The 19645-nt window shown below is 45.1% G+C and overlaps 1 protein-coding gene and 1 pseudogene across 3 annotated transcripts in view; one reads left to right on the top strand and one right to left on the bottom strand.

Moving 5' to 3' along the window:
• The window catches only part of GFRA1 (GDNF family receptor alpha 1), a 188733-nt gene that overhangs the window by 89580 nt on the left and 79508 nt on the right, over nucleotides 1-19645 (top strand). The window lies entirely within an intron of this gene.
• On the bottom strand, nucleotides 17596-17773 carry LOC136311286 (U2 spliceosomal RNA; annotated as a pseudogene).

Below are 19645 nucleotides of genomic sequence, written 5' to 3'. Positions count from 1 at the left end.
GTGCCCTGGCAGGGAATCGAACCCAGGACTGCCATATGCCAGGCCAACGCTCTACCGCTGAGTCAACCGGCCAGGGCATTAATTGTTGATTGACAATCGCATGTGCCTGTTTCACCTAAAATAAAATCCCTGAAGTTTTTGGCCATTGACTCTTAATAAGAATTAAGAATTTCATGAATCAGGACTGAATTTTGTACCTGACCCAAAGGTTAACTCTCACGGGTATTTCATAGCAGTGGTTCTATTGGGATTATGCATATAAAACAGCTTTCCTCAACGCATGGCCCGATCACTTGGAATGCTTGATGGGAAGACAGATTCTTGGGATCCACCCAGACCCACTGCTTCCAGTCATCGCATCTCCATTTGATACTCAGACTCTCAGGGCTGCATGCACAGTAACGGCTGAGAGCTCTGGTCTTACAGGTGCCAAGTGAGAGTCTAACAAAGGAAATGGGAAGGAAATATATGACTTCAGTTAGAACTAATTTTGAAAATGAACTCATTCAGCATTCAGCAGGCGTTACCTACCAGGCATTGGGCCAAATGCGTGAGGGTTTTAAGAGAATTGAGACAGTCTCTACCCACAGAAAGTACAGGGAGAAATGATAAGAATAGAGATAACCATGAAGTAGAATGTAAGAGGGCTCAGTCAGGTACAGTGTTCCAGTTACTCAGGGGCAAGAAAGATGGAAGAGGCCAGAGGGAAGGCCTCAGGTTGCTGGACCTGCGATGTTGGGTAGGAGTCAAACAGTTGGTGATGGTGAGGACAAGTTCAAGTCTAAGGAATTCCTTAGTCAAAGTATTGATGCAGGGATGGCTTGAAGAACAGTTGGCCCATCAGGAATACCTTGAGAGTCTGATGTCAGAGAGGGAGAGTTCATGAATAAATGTACAGTCGACAGTCTTCTATTTAAGAGTTAAAGAAAATATGTCACAAAGCGTTGTTGGATTTGAGATTAAGGAGGTCATTGGGATCCTTCAAGGGAGGATGTTTTGGCTGAAATCAGAGTTTAAGAAATGGGAGGGACTGACATGGGAAGTAAAGGACACTGAAGTCTGTCTCTCTTTCTGACCCCAAGGTGTGATAGGAATAGTGAGGAGTTAGATGGCAACCTGAGGAGTTGAGGGAAAGGCGCATTTAGACAAAAGAGATCTGAATGAGGTTATGCACAGAGGAGGACGTGGCGGAGAGAGATTTGTTGCAGATGCAAGAGAAGTGAAGTGGTTCCACAGAGAATATATAGATCTGGGAACAAGTGAGTTCGAATAGTCATGCAGTCTTATTTCTCAGTGTGTGTGTGTGTGTGTGTGTGTGTGTGTGTGTGTGTGTGTGTGTAAGGGAGAGAGAAAGAGTGTGTGTGTGAGAGAGAGCAGGAAACCAAGATCAAGCCTGTAATTGGAAACCTCACACATGCACAGTGAATCTTAGAATTTTTTGTGACCTGGGAGAGTAACAATAATCCCAGACTTTTCCTGGTTAGAAGTGGTTTCAGGGACCAAGGGAAATGCTGCTAATGGCCATGGTTGGATTGCTGATCTGAAATACCAGTTGGGAGAGCAGGAAGTACAATTTCATGAGAGTGATAGCCTGTCAGTGTCATAGAGTAAGAGTTCCTCTCTCGGGATAGCCTCTTTGTTATAAGTAGAAAAATGTTCCAAACAGTTCAGGAATATTTAAAGTAATTTCTTGTTAGCCATGATAGGAGAAAGATGGTTGAGTGATAAGAACAAAATATTGTAATGCCGAGTCTCCACACGTCTGCAATTTTGAGCGTGCCTAAGATATTTTTGAGGGCCAGGATGTGTTGAAGGCCAGCCAAGATGTTTAGATAGAACCGCTGAAACAACTAAGACTCTGGTTTATTCAAAACTCATCTCAGATTCGGAGATTTCATGATCAAAAACTCTTAGAAGTTCAGTGTTTCCAGAGACTACATTTGAAGGGCAGTTATAAAATTTAATAACACAATATTAAGAACCATCTGTTCTGGGCAAGGTAGTGGGAGAAGGCACAATATTGGAACGTAGTGCTGCTTATGTATACTGCTCACAAAATTAGGGGATATTTCAAAAGGAATATGAAGCAATAAAATATCCCCTAATTTTTGTGAGCAGTGTACTTTAAAAAAAAAAGAACAAGAAAGAAACTTGGGAAAATTTCATTCAAATGGTTTCAGGAGTTAAGAAGAGCGTGTCTGTGGTACTTTTAAATGACCCTTTCTGACAGTGGTCTTTGGGAGGGAAATGAGAGCCGGATGTGCATTCTGGTCAGCCTTCAGCTCTGTTAAAGGCGACACCGGGTTGCTGCTTTTTGAAAGTGAAGTAAAGATCTTATTTTTCAAGTGCAAATCATGTTTGACTTTAATAGTGTGAATTCTGTCAAGTAGTCCCTAGAATAAATTTGCACACAGTTTAACATAACACGAGTACATTAAATAGGATTTGGCATTAAAAGACCCAACACCGAGTGGGAATCTGAAAATAAATGCCCACGTTTACCCCAGAAGACCATTCCCCCTGAGGCCTGGGGCATTAATTTAACTGAATGAGGAAGCCACAGGGGCAGCTGTCGGGAGCTTATTTGATTTGTGAATAAACAATGCCTTCATTTGAAATGCTGTTCGCTCCTACCCAAACCAAGGCAAGAGCACAAAAGAGACTAATTGGTTACACGCACACACACACACACACACACACACACGCACACACACATGCACACACACAAGCTCAAAAACAAAACATTTTGAGATTTGGAGGGGGGGAGTCAACATTGGATTTTTATTTAAAGAAAAATGCAGAATTTGCAAGGTGCTACTCATTTTTAAGCCCAGCGAGTGGTACTAAGCCCCAGGATGTCTCCTGCTCCTAACTGATGAGAGCAGTCAGACAGCCAGTAATGAGGAGTTGGGATGTGACAGGCCAACCAGTAGTCTAATCTTCGGGCTTGTCAGCCTGCTCCAGCCAGCCTTCTGTCTGCGGCATACGGGATTGGGAGACAAGGAGAAGGGCGGAGAGGAGTGGTTGTCCTGTGTTGACCCCCTCAGGGGAGTGAGAGGCTGGGTTCTGCTGACCCAGGGCTGCGGCAGACCTCTTCAAGAGGAAGAATGGTGTATCTGAAAAGAAGCACCAGGCAATTCAATGGGCGCATTGATGGAGCGGTCTATAGCAAGGACTCTTACATCACCCAAGGTCCGGTGGCATTCAGTGTCTGACATCTCCCCGGTGCTGAAGAGACAAGTTAAACTTGAGGACACAGACCCTTGAGGATCCACTAGATTAGAATGCCTGGATGACCAGGACATGTGAAGGAAGTCGGTGGCCAAGGTTGGAGCAGAGTGTGAGACTGGCTCATCCAGATTCCCCTCCTGCCGGGGTTCACAAATTCCCCCGGTGCATTCCAGTCTGAAAGGGAAGGTACAAGAACCAGAAGCCCCGCTGGGGGCTGTGTGCCTTGGGGTCTGTGGACCTGCTTCAGGCCATCTGCTGCTGGGGGGACCGAGGTGACACAGCCCAGCCCAGCCCAGGGAGGGTGGCCTCCAGGGAAAGGCGAAGGCATGTTTCCAAGGAACAAATTGCATTTATTCATGACTTCTCATGAATTTCAAGATGTGGCTCACAGTTTGCACTCGGTAACTGACAACCCGAGATGAAACAGGCCTCCAAGGTACCGTCGTGACTTGGAAATCTGGGTCTGTGGATAAATTGTGTCCTGACGACATCTTCAATGTGCCGAGAACAAATCGGCGTATCTTGGTGTTGGTCGTTCTCTGGTGTCTGACGTTTCTCAAGCAGGCGCCTGGGCACTCGGGAGCCCCGATCCCAGCAAGGGCAGTTGGTGTGGTCGGAAACGAGGAAGAAAATGTTAGCATGAGTAACCATGTGCTCTTTCCCTCCCCAGATCACACGTGTTAATGGAGCACGGGGTTACGCCCTACTCATAGAATTTTATGGTATTTTCTTTCCGAGAAAGCCAGTGAATAACTAGAGGTGTTTAGTGACCTTCTTTATGAGCAGGTTCCTCTTATGGGTCATTACATTGATTTTCCTCATCCAGGCCCGGGGAAATTAAGAGTGGGTCGCTTGGCCTTTCCCACACTGTGGATGGGGGCAGGGGGGCTGCCAGCAGCAATGTGTGACATTAGAACGGTCAACAGCCTTGTGACCATCACAATGAGGATGTGACAGTCTTCCCATCCCGTTCCCCATGCAGGGATAGTTGCCTTTTCTAAGACAGGAGATCCAGATCCCCAGCCTGTCTTTGTGACTGCAGTCACATTGTCCATCCACCTTGCAAAGAAATCTTTTCTAAGTCAAAGTCTAGACAGATCAGTTCTTCTGATGTCATTTACATACCATAGACTTCGCCCTTGAAAGTGCTTTTTAGTGTATTTCCAAATTTGTGCAACCATTACAACACAGAGCCCTTTGAGCAATGGAATAATTATCTTTTTAAAAATCTATTTTGCTGGTTGAACGTTTTTGACATAGGATATTTGCCTTCCTGTGAGTGCTTTGCATTAAGTGACATGTCCGTGTGTGTGTGTGCGTGCGTGCGTGTGTGTGTGTGTGCCTGCACGTACATTCTCCAAAACCTCTGTAGATGAACTTGGGAATGGACCGTGAGCCCTGACCACACAACCTTGGCAAGAAGGGAGCCTGGAGCCAGCCAAGCTGGGGAAGGGCCACCTGGGAGTCCATCAGAGCTTCCTCAGCCCTCTGACCACCTCCTGACCATGATGAATGCAGAGCTTAAGCTGGTAGAGAAATACCCACCCTGAGCTCTGACGCTAGAGTTAACGCTGCGTCCATAGGATCTCTGATCTCCGGCCTCTGTCTCCAGAGACCTCAGTACCTGGGCTCTGGCTTGATGTCCTCCTGCTCATGATATGGGCCAGACCCGACCTGGCTGCATAGACTCCAGGTCCAACGACCCCTGGTTATCCCAGTCTTGGTACCCTTTACATTCTGAGTGAGCTGATGAAACGTGACGTGGTCAACATGTGAAATAATCCCAGAAAACCAGGTCATGAAAGATAACCCTGCTCAGAACTCAGGAGCTTGAGAAAGAGTCCGTAAGCAGGAAACGGATAACTAGCCCGTCTTCAGTGACGCATTTTCATCTGACTTGTGGCCTGCAGTAATTCTAAATTCTGAAAATGGCCTAAACAGGGCCAAATGATCCATTTGCATGTTGACCTACCCCCCCCACACACACACAATACATAGTAGTAAAATTGTACATAGAATATATATTTTCAGGAGGGAGGGAGGGAGAGAGTTAGGGGGAGGGGGAGGGACACAGAGAAAACTAGACAGAGGGTGACGGAGGACAATCTGACTCTGGGTGAGGGGTATGCAACATAATTTAATGACAAGATAACCTAGACATGTTTTCTTTGAATATATGTACCCTGAAATATTAATGTCATCCCATTAACATTAATAAAAATTTATTAAAAAAAAAAAAAAAAGAAAAAAAGGGGGAAAAAAAAAAAAGAATATATATTTTCAGGACATAATTATTGCCAGTTTTGTTCTCAGTAAGTTTCCAGGATCTGTTCTAGAATTCCTCTCACCTCTCCTCTCTGAGTTGGTGCCACGGCTCTGAGGCCTGAGTTCTGCCTCCCAGGCCCGTGCTCCAGGAGGGACACCGTCCTGGGACTGGCTGCTGGCGCCATCGGGCCCAGAATTCTCCTGAGAAGGAGACAGGAGGCCTGGGTATGTCCTGCTTTCTACACGTGCATGGATTTCCTATGAGGAGGTGAGCAGTAAATTAAGATCCTGTAACCAAAGAATTAATAATTCATCGTTGTTATTGACAGGTGTCCTCTGTTCTACGTAATTCAGAAACCGGCCCCGGCTTACGTGGAATTGAATGCAGCCTGTGAGTGGATGTTTAGATCCATTAACGGCTGTGCGCCCGGTGGTCCCCGCCTCTTGGGGGTTGTCTAAATGCATGATTTGTTAAAGGCAATACATCCTTTTGTGAAACTTATATTGCCCATTAATTGGTCATTGATCTCCAGCCCATTTAGGACAGTTATTCTTACCGATAATTGTATGCCTTTGTCATGTTGTATAACACTGGATCTTAGTTTATTGCCTGTGGATTATGGGTTCATCCCAGGCACTTGAATGATGATGCCTGATGATTTCTGACTGACATTCATCCAGCCAGTCTGGGAGCACAGACTGAGCGAGACGAAAGAAACGCCGAGCACGTGATACACCGAGGCGGATAGAGTGATGTCTGCTGCCTTCCAGGCTTTTTCTAACTGGTTGCGGAAATGAGACATAGATTTACCCAAATAACTATTACAGATACGTGCTAAGCGCCCTTCCTCGCTAATGTCGGCAGGAATGTAAAACAGTTACAACAGTTGGGGAGGGTAATTGGACAATATCTTCTAAAATGAAAAGCGTTCTTCCCTTCAACTCTGCCATCCTCTTTCCAGGAACTTAGTGTACACACATGGGGCACACGCAGCCGTGAACTCCAGAGTGCCTACTGCCGTGCTTTCTCGGAACAACAAATGATAAAAACCAGAAAAGCCTTTTTTATGTCCAGCGACGGGGCCAGGGAATAAGGGACAGTTCTTGCAAAGGAGTAGCCTGAAGTTGATCCAGGCGTGAAGGAGGCCATTGCTGGGTCTCTGATACACTGCTTAGTAGGTAAAGGTCCATTTCACATGATTCCGTTTTCGTGCGGGGAAAACAAAATCTGTGTTTTGACATCTTTATGGTTCAGTTGTCAGTGGGAGGTGGCACTCATTACTAACATGTGGTTTGTAAGTTGAGGAAGGATAGGTAGTCTTCGCTTTTTGTTTTCTGACTCGACTTAAGAGCAGCTGGGGTGGGTGGGAGGAGGGGAAGACGGCTGTCCCTTGGCCCTCTGTGTGGGGTCACCTGCGGGCCTCGTGCCACAGGGGGCACCTGGTGGGCAGTAGAGCAGACCATCTGCCCAGCCGTCCCCGAAGCTACCGACTCTCACTTCCCTTGCCCATGGAGGGTGTGAACGAGGCAGAGGCAGGGCAGCGTGTAGTGTGAGTGCAGGGTGCGTGCTTCCGGTCAACCCTCGACGTCCTCGGCGAGACCCAGGGCCCAGGGCACATGGGGCTTCCTACCCCGAAAGAGGCACCTTCCTCTGGGGAAGGGTCCCGTGACTCGGAGCTCTGCCCTTCCCCTCCTCAGTTACCCGTTCCATGAAGCTCAGTTACCCGTTCCATGAAGTAAGACAGGAAACACAACACAGGACACAGTGTCACCTGCGTGGGGTCCACCCCTCGGTACTGTATAAAGGCTCTGACAGGCTCCGCAATGGGGAAGCGTGCTCGAGAGAGAGAGAGAGAGAGAGAGAGAGAGAGAGACCAGGGGAGGGAGGTGGGGGGTGGGGACAAGTGGAGGACAGAATAGAAAAAGAGATGTGCTCAGGGGGGCCCACGTTTATTTGACCGGGAAACCCTCCCCTTGTGAGCCCTTCGTCTGGCTCTGAGGGACACTTGGGAAGGGCTACGTTAGGGGATCCCTGGGGTAGACGAGCTGGGCCAGGGTGGAACTCCTCTCCGGGAGGCAGAGGCAGAGAGGGTAACGGGGACCTCGATATTAGTCATGATAGAGACTGTTTTGCTTTCCTCCTCCATTTTGTCCTGTATACCCTGACTTTGGCCCATTGCTACATTGTCCATAATTAAATTCAGTCAGGATACATGTTGGCATTTTTTAATGTAGCTGTATCGTACCTCTGTATCTCAGGGTATGACATGCACTGTTTGCTCCAAGCACCAGGTTTTGTTGCGGAGAATGGACAGCCCCTGTGTCTGCTGACACCCAGGGGGCCACGTGCATTACTCACTGGGCCGAGACGGCATCAGTGTGGGGCCTGTGGCGCTGCGGCAGAGCTTGGGGCTCCCTGTGCCCTGTGAGCTTGCCCCGGGCACCCACTGCCTTTGCAGGAAGGATAGACCCTGGTCCCTGGGCTCCAGTTTTCTGCAGAAGAGCTCATTGTTTTACTCTCTCAGTGCCCCTTGGGGACCAGGGGAGCTGATCTCTCTTCCCTTCCTTGTTGTCGGGGGCCCTCCACCTGCACACCCTGCTGAGCATCGCCTAGACACCATGCTCCTTGTACCGACACCGTCCTCCCTGCCCTGCTGGCTGGAATAGCAGTCTCTTTTGGAGGACTGGCCGTACTCCAGGCCTTCCTGCTTGGAGGCCTGGGGTTCAATTCCAGCTTGCATAGGGTAGCCTCTTTGGGCCTGCATAGCTTTCTTATAAATAAAATGGAGAGAACATCACCTTTTTGCCCACCTCCCAAGGTTTTTTTCATGATTCATTCATTCATTCATTCATTCATTCATTCATTCAACAAACATCTTTTGAGCTGACACTGTGTTCATTCTTGCTCCCAACGCTCATGGTGCTTCTAGTCCAGCTCTGGTCATGTAATTTCTGAATGCACTTGGTGAGCACGGCCACAGGGGGAAGAGATCTCAGCCACGGGGTAACTCTCACTGCCTTGCTTTCTGGGCAGCAAGCTGATCAGGAACAATACTGCCTTCCAGCCCAGGGGCTGCTTACTCTGCTGAGTCCATATTACTGTCTCCACCAGTGGGGGTGTGGCTCTTACAGGAGTTCTGCCTCAGTGCAACTCAGGGACAATCCCTGACGAAGTGGGAATGACAGGTCGTACCACCAGGACCAGTTAGTGAGGATAACCCAGAGACCCGGGATCTTCCTGTAAAGGAGGTTTTCAGACCCGCCAAGCTGACAGAGTAAGGAATGAAAGGCCCTTGTCTGTTCAGACGGCCATGTCTGTGCAAAGCCAGGGAGCATCGGAGCGATTCAGAGATGCCCCTTATCCCCACCGCGAGGGTCAAGACCAGAAGCTGGACTGTGGCAGCCTGTTCATTCATTCATCGCTTCGTCGGGTCGTCATCCATTGTTACTATGCTGGGAATGGAGAGCTCGCTAAGGTAGTTCTGCAGCAGAGACCTCCCAATTTAGCAAGACAGACAGACAGACATGATGGATACTGTGGCGAGTGTCTTTGACACTATGAGGGTAGGGCAGGGCGGGGAGGAGGAGGAGCTCATTGGAGCAGAAGGCAGAGAAGGCTTCTTCTTCAAGGACAAGTAGGATATCACCAGGAGGGCAAGGAGGTGCTCAAGGCACAGGAACAGCACGCTCAGAAGAACGAAGGCCGGGGTGAACAGAACTGTAGATTCTGGGAGGACAAGTAAGATGGCAGCCCCCTCCGCACTGTCAACAGTCACCATAGTATAGCGAGTGCAGAAAAATGTAAGAAACCACAGGGCCACCCCTCCTGGCCATTTGATGCCCAAGTGTAGCAGTTTTTTACCTTGGACTCTCGGAAGTAGACACTAAAACTCTACTTTGGAACCCACAGGGAGAACAGTTGGCATCCAGGTCCACTAGCACCGTTTCTTCAAAAAAACTACTTCCAAATGATCTACTTCCAGATTTCACCGTCCACCCCCAAGGGGTGCCCAGAGAGCTAATGCCTGAGGAGCTGTTTGGATTAACCTTTCCTTAATTTTTTTAATGTTTGAAAGCATCTTTTCATTGAGTCCCCACCTTATTCATTCTACCTGGGACAGCAACGCGCGGGCGGCAACGGAGTTCATTGTCGGCCAACGGTTCACAGACAGTTCTGCTGCAAAACCTGCAAAGTTGTTATTCGGCAGTTGAGCATAGCTGGTTATAATTAGCCGGCACTGGCAAGGATAGTTATAAATGAGCGTGCCCCGTGCAACACATTGGAGGAGGAAACAGAGAACCCTCCCCCTAGTTGGTAACACAATGGTACAACTCAAATTAAAAAACAAAAGGGGGAACGGTGTAAAGCTTGCAATGAAATATACTCTTTTAATTGGGTTTTCCTTCCACAATAGCACAGATTAAATGCAGAGTATCAACTTAACCTTTCCATTCACCGCCTTTATCAGCCAAACACAGATGGTTAACATGATTTATAGTTTTGTTCTTATTGTAGTTCTCAGCCGTTTAATTGGAAGCAGATTATCAAACTGTTTTGAAAACAACCTGGAGTTGAGGTGTTTGTTTTATCACCAAATAAAATAAATAAAGACTAGGTAGAGATGGAATCCACATTCACTTGAACCCCAAAACACCGCACGGAAGACATGTGGGGGGGGCGGGGAAGACAGATTTTGAAACAGTTTTAGATGGATTCCAACATTCGGACCTCCACACAGTTCTTTGCATGGAAAGGTTTGTAAGAAAAACCACCTAAGTGTGATCTGTTCTGTGAATGGAACATACGAAAATAAAATTCTGGGGAAGATTCTTCAGAAAACCGAAGAAAATCATTTGAACCCATAACTTAATTTGAGAGTCCTCCTTAATGACCTGTAATTTCCTCCTTTTGAAATGGTCCCATTACATTAATCAGATTGATGTAGTGGTGATAGATTATTCTCATTAAAAGGAATATTCTTCTGTTGTCCTCGCTGGGCTGCCGTCTAGAATCCTGAACCAGGAACAGTTTGGCAAACGCCAGCTCCATTCCCTGTCTTGAGAAGCACGCTTTGTCTGTTTCGGTTTGATGGGAGGCCCGCATCGTTCCGTCCGTGGCTGAAGGGCCCCGTCTGTGAATGCAGACGCTCTCATTTGGTTCCTGCTTCAGGTGAAACGGACTCACCCGGCCCACTCAGGCCTGTGTGGGTTAGTAGCCTTCCTTGTTTTCCAGCACCTTCTTTCCGTGGGTGCACCAGACAGCCTTTTCCAACCGGGGGGCTTACCCCTCTCCAACGGGCCGGGTTCATACACCAGACGTGGTCTTGACAACCGGCTACTCCTTACCAAGTTCATCAGCCTCTGTGGCTCTGGCACTGCCTTCGTTCGCGTGTGCGCGGAGGAGCGTGACAATCGGGGAGGGGAGGGCTCAGGAACAGGGCTGTCTGCGCCCCGACAGCCAGACCTTCCATTTCTCATGAGATGCTGGAGGACTAAGGGTGCCTCCCCGCATCTCCCTGGCGCTTGGATTGCAGAGCTGAGCCTCCGTGAACCACCGTTCCCTGCACCCGACTGCGTGGGTTACTCAGCATCAGCGAATTTGGGGGGTGGGTGTGTGTGAAATCATGTTTTATCCTTTTCTTTTCATTAATCTTTGATCCATCGCTGGACTCCGGAAGAAAGGCCAGGGATAGCCACCATTCTGCCTCCTGTCAGGCTGGATTAGGTTTGTCCATTTGAACATCTCGTAAATGGAATGATTTAACATGTACTGTTGGAGACTAGCATCTTTTGGTCATCATTATGTTCATGAGATTCGACCATGTTGTTGCATGCAGAGACAGTGTGTTCATTTCCCCTTCGCTGTGTGAGTGCTCCATCATAGGACAGCAGCACGGTTTCTGCTCTACAGTGGTCAGACGTTTGGTCATATCCAGTTGGGGACATGAACACTGCTGCATTGAAAATTCTCGTATCTGTCTGTCGGTGAACGTATATGCACATTTCTGCTGAGGAGAATAGCTAGGTCATAAGATAATACTGTACTGACATGTAGTTTTAGTTTTACCAGTTCATTTTTCCAGCAGAGTGTTGCCAGTTGACACTTCCATGAGCTAACAATGAGAGCTCCACGTTCTTACTCAGCTTTGCTTGCTTGTCACTTTGTCCCTTCATCTTAGTCGTCTGGGTGGCTGTGTGGTGGTGTCTCATTCTGGTTTTATTTTGCATTTCCCTGGTGACTAATGATGCAAAGCCACCTTTCCACATGTCTTTTCTCCTCCTCCTCCTCCTTCCTCTTCCTCTTCTTCTTCCTCTTCTTCTTCCTCTTCTTTACATTTGACTGTTTTTTGTTTTGTTTTGTTTGTGAAATGTTTGAGTGTTTCACCCATTTATCTACTAGGTTGTGTCTTTGTCTGATTGTTTTGTAGTGTGCTTGTAAAATCTGGGTACAGATTGTCAGATAATTGTATTGCAAATGCCTCTTCCCACACTGTAGCCTCTTAGTCACTTTTTAAAGGGTATCATTCTATGAACAGAAGTTCGCTTATTTAGTGTAATCCAACTTATCAGTTTTCATGATAGTAAGTGATCTCTGTGTTTTAAAATATCTTTGGTCATTACATATTTTCCTATTTTTTAGAAGCTTTATTATTTCCTTTCACAGTTATTAGAGCCACTAATTTTTAAAGAGCTCTCAAATGAATGAAATGCTATCCAAAGTGATGTGTTAAGCAGTGTTCAGCAAACTCATTAGTCAACAGAGCCAAATATCAACAATACAAGGATTGAAATTTCTTTTGAGAGCCAAAATTTTTAAACTTAAACTATATAGGTAGGTACATTCCTTATCGAGGTAGTGCCCGCACGTGGTATTTTGTGGAAGAGCCACACTCAAGGGGCCAAAGAGTCTCGCAAGCCGCAGTTTGCCGACCACTGTCAAGGTGATGGAGTTTAATTTTCAAAGCAGCAGGTCCTTTGGAAGCTAGCATTGTTTAGGTGAAATGTATGGAGATTGCATACTTTTCACAGGTGCTTTAGTCCTCATCTTTACAAACCAGTTTCTACTCTAGGAATTGCAGAAAGATGTATAAGTATGGGAGGGGTCACAGTGAAGTGGTAGCCCGGGACTCTGGGAAAGGCGTCATTCTTTGTTTGATACTCCCCTTGCTTACCCTGTCTGCATCTTCTGAAAACCTTTGTGTCCAACATCTAACCCGCTCTCCTGGCTCAGGACCTCCATGGATTACTGGCTTTGTAGTCTTAAACAAACCACTTAACTGTCCTGAGACTGTTTCTGCAAAATTGGAGCAATAAAAAGGACCACTTACTATTTATTTGTTGGGTGGGTGGATGGATGGATGGATGATCAACTATACTCACCATTTAAATAAGACCAGGTTTATAAAGTATTCAGTCTGCTGTTGACACTCAGTTCAGTGCTCAATGAAAGGACTTGTATTGTAATCTCTTCCTAACACACAGTAAACACTATTGTAGCTGAATAATAAAATGTCATCAGCTTAGTGAATCTAGTGCAGATACTAAAATAAGTCTACATTATGTTATGTAGTCCACAGGCAGCTATTGCCTGAAGATCATGGTTGCAAATGTGTGTGATTTCAAAACATCACCAAAATAAATACATACATAAAAGATGCTGCCTGAAAATGTTTAAATTGGAGTGCACCTGAGTGCTGCTGAGTGGGTGAGTATGCTGCTGGAGATGTGCTTTGGGGCGAGCATTTTTAGATGGTGGTTGTGAAGATAATGGTGGGCGATTACACAGCATGGGATGCTGAATTATTGCAGTAGCCTCCCAACTGCTTCCTCTCTGGTCCACCTTATGTCACGGTGCCCATCCATTCTCCACCCAGCAGACATGAATTGGGTCATGTCACTTCCTTGCCTGGAACCCTTTAGTGATTTCCTTTTGCGCTTAGAATATTATCCCAACTTTCCCCATGCGTCTGAAGCTGTGTATCTCACTTTTGCCAGCTTTTCTGACCTCATTTGCTACGACTCCCTTTTCTAATACTGCACTCCAAACACAGAGTTTCCTTATTGTGTCTCCAAATCACCCAGTTTCTCCCTGTCCCGGGCCTTCAGGAATGGAGCTGACCCAGAGGTTCGGTATCTGCCTGAGTCAAATCCCAGCCCCACCACTTAGCCTTTCCCTGCCGTTAAAATGGGGACGACAGAGTAAAAACATGCATGGCGAGTTTTTAGTTGGTATCGTGTTAGACGCATAGTGAGCCCTCAGTAAATATTAACGAACATAACTATTAGAAGGCTTTAACCGCACTGTCCCCAAAGGCCATTCTTGGGAGTGCTTTGAATGTCTCAAGAAGGAAGATTTCTGTGTGAGGCTCTTGGCCCCTGACTCTGATATCATTCTTTAAAATGGGAGTGGTTTTGTTTTTTATGGTAATGAAGAATAGTTTGATAAATAGTAAACCATACTCATAGCCTACCCAACTCAAGCAGTTAAGGAACTGACTCTTGTCTTTACACCGTGACAAGAGGAAGTAACATAATATACATAAGAGGAAAGGTCCTAAGTCAATTCCTTCGTTGATGTCCCCAATTAATGTGCTGGAATGTTGGGATGGACTGAGTCCATTAGGTGATCAGCAGCTGAGTCTACCTGGACCGATTTGAAATGCTTGGGAATTGTGAAGTAGTCATGATGAACAGAAGAAAGAACACATTCTCCGACTGCTCAAATTTTAGGTGTCTTCCTGTAGGGGGAAGACGTGTTTTCTTCCCTCAACATGTCTTGAGCAGTTTGTGTGCACATGGCTTAATACCCCTTCAGCTATGTATTCCCTTTGATCCCAAGCTTATTAAAAAATGCAAATCTAAATTGTATCTTATTAATGTGATTCTTTGTATTAAAGCTGTGGGGGGTTAAAAATCCCAGGTTCTCGGACATATTTGGATTTTTAATGTGCAAGATGCGACGACAGCCTGATTTTCCACAGGCTATATTTTCTAATCAACTGTTATGAAAGATTTTTTTTTATTGTGCTGCTATTTCTTGCTTTCTTGGAATTCAAGGAGGTAAAGAGTAATGGCTTCATTGTTAAACCCTAAGTATTCTCAAGCATGTCAAGCTCCTTATTAATTTGCTATAACTTCTCCAACATGACAGTGGCTCTGTCTTACAGAACACGCTGGAAGCACATTTTAAAGATGCACATAATGTTGGAGCTACTGTGCTGATCCCTGTACTTTGCTGGTGGTCCCCCTAGGTTGTGGGCCGCTCGTGTGGTGACCCAGCCCAGCTAGTCTCTTGTCTGGATGTGTGTGGCACTCAGACCCAGTGTGCTCTAGTTATAGAAGAACCATTTCTTTTCTTTAAAATGCATTTGAAACTTCATTTGAGTCAAGTTAAAGAGTGAGCCTGTTAAAGCACAGATTCATTTTTCTCACTTGTCTCTTTAATTGTTCGAGGTCTCAGTGCCTCTTTCTCATCATTCATCTTTTTTCTTTATGTCCTGGAATAAGTTGCATCTTTGTGTTTTACGATCTTCTTTTTCTTCCTTCGAATTAAAGTCAATTATTTAATAAAAGCCATCGTATGGAAATACGGGATCATTTTCTATATATTTATATTTGTCTGGGTATCCCCCCCCCCACCAATAAAGCTCTTTCTGGAACACTGCCTGTGGCTGTGGGGTCACGGCAGTGTGGAAGAACTGCGTGAACTGGTGAATGCTAAAACGAAAACAGCCCACGCTTATTAGCCCGTGCTCTGTGTTAGGCGATGTGGCCTCATTTCCATCCTCAGGACTCTGTGAGGCTGGTACTATTACCACATCCCTATTTAACACATGAAGAAATGGAAGAATACAAGTTAGTGACTTGCCGGAGTCACGTGACTGCAGGGTTCGTGGTGGGAAGATTTGAGTCCCCTTCCGCTGGCTGTGCGACTCTGGGCAAGCAGCTGCTTTCTTTCACCTTTATTTATTAAAAAATTTTTTGAGGAGGATGATGTGATGTAATAATTTTTAAAATTTTATTAACTGTATTGGGGAGACATTGGTTAATAAAATTATATAGGTTTTAAGTGTACAAGTCTATAACACATCATCTGTGAGCCGCACTGTGTGCTCACCACCCCAAGTCCAGTCTCCTTCCGCCGTCATAGATTTGACCCCCTTCACGTTTTTCTGCCAACCCACCCACCCTTGCCCTCCGGTAACCATGGTACTCTTATCCGTGTCAAAGAGGTTTTGATGTTTGTTTGTCTTGTTTGTTCATTCATTGCTTTCTGTTTTATACCCCATATATAAGTGAAATATGGTGCATGACTGTGATTAGAATATTGGACTGCATTATCCCTAAGATCACATTTGGCCTTCACGTTTTATAATTCTTGGTAATTATTTTAAAGTACTCCACAGTTAAGCCAGAAGACAAAAGACAAAACTCTCAAAACATCCGCTCGACCATCCTCTCTACCACCACCAAATGATTTTCTTTGTTCTCACCCTTGATGAAAGCACCGTGGAAAATAGCTCAGCCATCATGGCCTATAATATTCCTCATTTTAGGCAGAAATAGTTACACCTCATATTCTGAAAAAGGCTCCACGTGGCTTTTTGACACTCCCACTGTGGTCCCCAGGAAACGGCTATCTGGGGGAGGACTGTTTGCAGGTGGGAAGCGTGGAGGGTCTATTATTAACTTGAGACCTTTTGCAGAGGTGCATCCTCCTCTGTTGTCTCCAGTTCTAGGAGACGAGGTTCTGCCTTGCTATCATTCACGGAGACGCCGTTGTGGCACATGAAGGACATTTTCTCTTGGTTGCTGTTGAAATGTTTTGTCGAAAGAAGTTTGCTGTGCTCTGTGAGAGAATGGCAGGTGGCAGCTTTTTGTGTCATTCTTTGACATGTGCCAGCTGATTGGAAGTGACATGTGGTGACAGAGTCACGCTTGGCACTAGCGATTTCTTTTGTCTTGATACAACAAGGTAGCCCTTTCTGTGGGGAGCCAGGAGTGGGGGCGTAAGCTGGTCTCTTCTGGAACAAGGATGTGTCACATGTGCGTTTTTCAATTCGATGGTGTCTTAGGAACTCCCAGCTCCAACCGGTAGAGCAGGGAGCTTGACCTTTGGTGACTGACAGCTGTCACAAATCTTACCAGGTTGTCATCCCCACCCCCAACAATTCTCCTCTGGGTTTTCCCCCCAGAGACTTCAGGATGCAAGCACACTCAGCATTTTCTCTGTTTCTGTCTCTCTCTTAATGGAACATTTGAAACATAGAAACGAATATAAGCAGAAATATAAATGTATACACAGGTACCCACCAGCCCAGCTTTACCAAATCATAACATATTGCCATATTTGCTTCTGAGATATTTCTCTCTCTCTCTCTCTCTCTCTCTCTCTCTCTCTCTCTCACACACACACACACACACACACACACACACATGCGCGCGCACTTAAATAAATCACTACAAATCTCGTCCTTATCCCCAGGTTCCCAGGAGCGAATTTACTGGGAAGCTAATGAAACTTAAGATGGGGCCCCTTCCTTCCACAAGCGCTAGGAGAGGCTCCAGCAGTGTTCACATGATTATATGTTTTTGCAAAAATTTGTAAAATTTGCAGAGTAAGACTTTAGCTGCACATTGGGAAGGTCTCTGTCTCTTTCCACTCTGACCTTTCCTCAGTCACACGTGTCCCCCCACCCCCACCCCCGGTGTTCCGCAGGATTCAACAGGTCTCAGATAATTGAGCATCTGGCTAAGGGGGAGTTGACAGCAGGGATGCATTTAGTTAGGGTTTAATGGGATAGATTTACATGGGGCCCAGTTATTTCCACGTATTGTTAAAGTCATTGCTAGATGTCCCAGCGGAAGAAACGTATAACTTCCAAAAATATTCCTGCCGCCCACTATTCCCACACACCAGCCACGTATCGCGAAGCCACAGGACCAGACTTATAGAGCAATATTAATGTGTCCTCTGGTGCCCACACCTGAGGTTTGTGGATAGTAGAGGGGAAAGAAAATATGAAAGGTATAGAGCCAGAAAGTAGCTTGTGGGGGAAAAAAGTGTCAAATCATTCAGCATATCAAATTATAAGCAAATACCTCTACTCTTATCAACACCTACTCAAATTAGAAATGTTCTCTCAGGAATATGCTTGAGAATGTAGCAGACACCATAATAAACACATATTTTTCTGTTAAAAACTCTGCATTCATGTTTTAAACAGATAAGAACAGATATTACATTTGATCGTAGCCAGAAGGCCAGAGAAGAGATATGTATTCATGTATTAAGAAAGCATCCTAAATTCTATATCCTGTGGCCCCACAAAATCTGGGGTCCCCTTAGGTATTGGATTCTGTAACCCTCTTGATTTGGTGTTCATCATTATCATTTATACACACACACACACACACACACACCTATTTTTTAGGGTTTTATTCCTTATAAAAATACTAAGTTCATATACTCCTATAACTAGCCTCATTTTCAAATGTTGTTTTGAAGTTTATCTATCTTGATACATATACCGTACCTCTCGTTTATTCATTTTCACTGCCATTGGTAGTATTTCGTGGTGTGAATATACCACAACTTATTCGTCCTGTCTTCTGCCAGTGGGTAATTGGGTTATAATAATTATTATTGGAAGTTAATAATGGACAGTGTAATCTCATAGCTATTCATACAAATAGGAGGTCCTCTACAGCTGTGTTCTTCAAATGCTCTTGCTCAGGCAGTCCCCCCCCAAATTTTGGAAAACTGTGTGCTTCTTTGTATATATTCTAATTGACAGCTAAAATATTCCAGCATAAGCTTATCTAGTTGGAAAGAATTTACTTTGTGTAATATTTTAATATAGATATTTAAAGCTAAAACCCCAAAGAGCAATTATTTGCAAAGAATTCAGGGAAAATAAGTGAGTACAGCGATTTGACTATTTACGGGCGCCCATTTAAATAATATACTATTAAGGTTTTTCTTAACAGTTAGAAAGTCTGTATCATTCCTTTTGTCCTTTGAACTTGAGATTCTATTCTTTTTCATCCTCAGAATTTCATTGGCATGCAATATATTTTAATGCTTGACAGTGTTTTATTGATCACCTCATTATATTTCTATCTTCCATATTAATTCACAGCATTCTACAGTGTGTCTGTAAAGTCATGGTGCACTTTTGACTGGTCACAGGAAAGCAACAAAAGACGATAGAAATGTGAAATCTGCACCAAATAAAAGGAAAACTCTCCTAGCTTCATACCTATTTAGTGCAGTTCGATGTGGGATCATGCACAGATTTTTTAGGGCTCCTTAGGTAGCTATCCCGTATAGCGTCTATAGACTCGTCACTGACTGATGGCCTACCAGAACGGGGTTTCTCCACCAAACTGCCGGTTTCCTTCAACTGCTTATCCCACCGAGTAATATTATTCTTATGTGGTGGCGCTTCGTTATAAACGCGCTGATATTCACGTTGCACTTTGGTCATGGATTCAAATTTAGCGAGCCACAGAACACACTGAACTTTCCTCTGTACCGTCCACATCTCGACTGGCATGGCCGTGGGCTGCTTCTCTGTATACACAGTGTTACGTCATCATCTGCGCATGCGCACATGCTGCCACTTCATCCTGCAGAAACTGGGAGGGTTTTTTCTTTTATTTGGTGCAGATTTCACATTTCTATCATCTTTTGTTGCTTTCCTGTGACCAGTCAAAAGTGCACCATGACTTTACGGACACACTGTATATGATTCCTGGGTGTCATTCTTCTGTGAGCTGGAGTATCCTTTCCTAGTCTGTGGCTCATATTTGTAAATTGCTTTTGGAACTCTTCGTTGTTGTACTAAGTTTTTCATTTTAATGCAGTCAGTTTATTAATTTTCCTTTATGGTTTGGGGGTATGTGTGTCTTCTTTAAATATTTCATTCTTATCTCAAAGTCACTAAGATTATTTGTTATGTTTTTTTCCTAAATGTTTTCAAATTTTGTTTTTCACATTTTATTCTTTCACCCACTTAGAATTTATTTTTGCGTATGGATGCCTTAAGATATAATTTTATCTTTCTCCAAGGTGGTGCCCAGTTGTCACAGGATTGTTTTCAACCCTTTGAGTAGTACGAATGTTCATGTACATCCTCGTGCCTCC

The sequence above is a fragment of the Saccopteryx bilineata genome, chromosome 7 (genome assembly GCF_036850765.1).
Source record: "Saccopteryx bilineata isolate mSacBil1 chromosome 7, mSacBil1_pri_phased_curated, whole genome shotgun sequence".
NCBI classification, from domain to species: domain Eukaryota; kingdom Metazoa; phylum Chordata; class Mammalia; order Chiroptera; family Emballonuridae; genus Saccopteryx; species Saccopteryx bilineata.
This window is presented reverse-complemented; position numbering and strand designations above follow the sequence as displayed.